Raw genomic sequence first — 4,057 nt, 5'->3', positions numbered from 1 at the left:
GCTCGGTTCTTTGTGGCTGTCTGGAGGGGTGGGATAGGGAGGGTGGGAGGGAGGGAGACAAAGAGGGAAGAGATATGGGAACATTATGTTATGTATAACTGACTCACTCTGTTATAAAGCAGAAACTAACACACCATTGTAAAGCAATTATACCCCAATAAAGATGTTAAAAAAAAAAAAAAAAAATTTATCCATTCTCTTACTGATAGACATTTAGTTTGTTCCCAATTCATTTTTTCAGTTTCATATTATTATAAGCAAGAATTCTCTAATATTTAGAATTTAATAATCTACATTTAGGAATGGAATTTCCAAGTTATACGATGTGTACGTTTTCAATTTTCAATGTATCTGTAATTTAATTCAGCCTGCACTTAATGTGCTTTTAGCCTTATGAGTGAAATCTGAATTTGTTATTGTGTGAGGTTTGGTTTTTTCTCCTCAAAGGAAAGCCCTTGCTGTTTTGCCTTTCACCCACTTCTTTACCAGAAATTGTAATAGTACAGTGATAAAGTCACTCTCCATAAATATCACCTTTGAAACTTCTTTTGTGATGGTTTGTGGGCCATCGGTCAACTGAGCCACACACACTTCCTAAATCATCACTGTATTTCCAAAGACCTCCTGTGTTTGAAAGGCCACACAGCCCTCTCAGGCACCTTTGTCAATCACCTGGAGCTGGAGAGATGCAATAACCATAGTGTGAATTTTAAAGACACAGCAGTGTATGTTAAGGGCCTACGGTGGGCACTTTCATTCCATCCAACAGTGCCAGGAATTTACTATAAGAAAGTAATTAAAGAAGTGCACAAAAAAAGAAATGACAAGATTTGAACTACAGGTAAGTTTATAACAGTAGAAAGTAAGAAGCATTGTTAGGATTCTACAATAGAAGTAACCTGATTTATAAATAAATCAGGGTGGGCTTCTATGAACAAAAAATTGTCCCAGAAAGTGCACATAACATGTTAAATGAAGAAAATGGGGTAAAAGATATTTTGAAGAGTATGACTTCTTTTAAAGAATGTATTCACAGAAAAATATCTGGAAGGATATAACCGAGGCATAACAGTGGCTATCTCTGGGATATGGAATGATGGATGGGTCCTATTTTCTTCTTTTCATCATCTGTCTTTCTAATTTTATGCAGTAAACATATATTATTTTTGTAACCAGAACAATTTTAAAAATGAGCTAGGGGGCTTCCCTGGTGGCGCAGTGGTTGAGAGTCTGCCTGCCGATGCAAGGGACACGGGTTTGTGCCCCGGTCCGGGAAGATCCCACATGCTGCGGAGTGGCTGGGCCCGTGAGCCATGGCCACTGAGCCTGCGTGTCCAGAGCCTGTGCTCTGCAACGGGAGAGGCCACAACAGTGAGAGACCCGCGTACCACAAAAAAAAAAAAAAAAAAAATAAGCTAGGATTTCGTTTGCTTGGGTCATGGTTTTGTGTTGAGAATAGACATGGGAGATGTGTAAGTTGGTAAGAGAATTTAGGAGCAAGATGAGAAAGGGAAATACGTTTAGTAAAACATCTGGGAACAATTTTGAATTTTTCTTATGCGTTTTCATTATCCTTGTTCTCCAAACTTTTTAAAGGAGTCTAAGCAGAGATGGCTGGTGTCTTGCAGTGAATAATTTGGTCCTTCTTCTGTTTTTAAAGACTTTACTCCTTCACTGTAGGTGGAGAATTTATGCTGCCAGTAAAGACCTGCAGAGTAGATTTGATAGCCATCCTTGATAATAAATTTAAGAAAGGTATCTAATACTTCCTTTAGTTTCTTCTTTTTCCTTAATTTAGTTTGGAAGAGACCAAATTCTCCTCTAGAATAACATTCTCTTTGTAGCTTCAATATCCCTTCTTTGAATCTTCACTGTGAGGAAAAAAATCAAGGCAAGAAGCTGTGAGCTCCTTAACAGCTTCAAAATGTTCAAGTGTCAGTGTCCATGAAGTGAATACAGGGGTCTGTAGACAGGCTCCTTAACAGCTGAAGATACTCAAATTTAAATATTCTAAAGTTACTCTTACCAAAACTATTAAAATGATAAAATCAAATGCTATTTTGTTTATAGGATATGGAAAATCTGGCATATGTACCTACTGATGATGGACTTAAAATGGGTTCCATTTTTATGGAAAGAATCCTAATGATATGTAAAAATGATCAAAAGAGTTTTCATTCTTTTGAGTGAAAACTCAAAAGAAAAGAAAAAGTGATTTGCACAAAAATGGACAAAAGCCCATTTGTTTACTATCCTTTCATGGCATAACTTCAGAGCCACTGCACTGGAGTTCCAGATCCCTTCCAATGATTCTAGGATCCATAAAATCACAGCATTTTAGAGAAGGAAGGAAACTGGAAAGTCTAAGTAAATGGGCTTAAAGAGTTTAGAAGATTGTCTCATGGTCCCCCAGGTAATAACTGAAGAAGCCGTTTTACAGCTGATGGTTCTGTAATTATGAGTTAACATCTTTCACACAAAACCAGTGCACTCAGTAATGAGGTAGCTCCCCGTGAAAATGGGTTGTTTGGTCATGCTGAGGCAGGAGATCGATGGGTCCCTGGGGCAAACAGTTGGAGTTCGTTCCCTGTGGACCCATACTCCAAGACAAGAATAACAGGACAATTGAGAGAGGAGGCTTGGCCCTGCCCAGATAGAAGATAAGAGACCACATATTCCTCATTCTTGAAGTCAGGAGACCTCCCTGACTACACATGCTCAGAAAGGCTCCTTGGAGGTCAAAGGGGAGTGATGCTAAGTGGCTAAGTCTACCCATAGGCCTCTTTGGTAGAATCCATCCTGGCTAAGAGATGTGCGTGCACACATGGGAAGATCCTGAGATATACCAAATACGGATTTTGAACCAGGCAAATCAAAATGATTGGCCAAAGAAAACACGGAATAAATGCCCCCATATAAGTGATTTAAACTGCCACAAGGGTGTGACTTTCTCTCTGGGCCCACCCGTGTGTCTATCCACACGTACTATACTCTTTTTTCTCCTAATAAATACTTTACTTGTGTCACTACTTTCCGTCTTTGTGGGAATTATTTTTCTGCAAAGCCGTAAGGCCAGGGCCTTGTCACTGACCACTGGTTTAGTGGCTAGGATTCAGTGCTCTCACTGCCGCGACCTGACCTCAATCTCTGGCCAGGAACGGAAACCCTGCTTCAAGCTGCTGCAGGCCGAGGCCACCCGAGATCAATGCCGAGGACCTCAGGGAGCTTGTCCAACTTCTGCATTTAAGAGAAGAAGAAATGGAGGTGCAGCGAGATGAAGTGACCTGCTCAAGGTCAATGGACTTGCCTTAAGTGCTTTGTGTATGGGAGATGAGTGTGGGATACCGGCAGCAGTATGAGTTATGCCTGCCTCTTTGGGTTGGGGATATTTGGATGAGGCTGAGGAGATGCACGAGCAAGCGCTGGTGAAGTGGACCACGTGCCAGAGCTGCGCCTGGCATTCCAGACAGACAATAGCTCTGAAAGGGGTGTGAATGGCACCCACCCCATCCCCACAGTTAACCTCAAAGAAGTGTTAATTTCACAGTCAAACTGAGGACCATTGAAATTCAGGCAGTGTCAAAAAACAAGCATTTATTTGGAACCAAAAGGACAATTTGTCTCTTTTCCTTTGCATTGTCTGGCCCGTTAATTTTCTCAGAATAAAACATCTTCAAACAGACTTTCCCCGCTCCTAGAATTCCCCATCCCAGTCTAGGCAAACAGGACCTTTAAACAGAAGAAAAGTGCATTCCCACACCTTTTAGGTGAAGACCAGGATGAACTGATCATTGCCTCCAAGGAGGGCCATTTTGGGAAATAAAGCTAAAGCAGCACACACTTGTTCTTCTGAGCATCCCCTTTTATTAGCGACATCATGATGTCCTTCAAGAGTCCATCACATTTATTAGAGTGTGGACACTTTTCCTCTCAAACCACTAACTTTGTTTACGACCACATCGTTGGGGTTTTGGATGATAATTTTACCTTTCTTTTCTTCATCTCATGGTTTCTCAGTCTTGGGGACTGTCTACATTTTGGACCAGCTAATTGTTTT

The sequence above is a fragment of the Lipotes vexillifer genome, unplaced genomic scaffold (assembly GCF_000442215.2).
Source record: "Lipotes vexillifer unplaced genomic scaffold, Lipotes_vexillifer_v1.1 scaffold612, whole genome shotgun sequence".
Taxonomy (NCBI): Eukaryota; Metazoa; Chordata; class Mammalia; order Artiodactyla; family Lipotidae; genus Lipotes; species Lipotes vexillifer.
Note: the sequence above shows the minus strand (reverse complement) of the source record.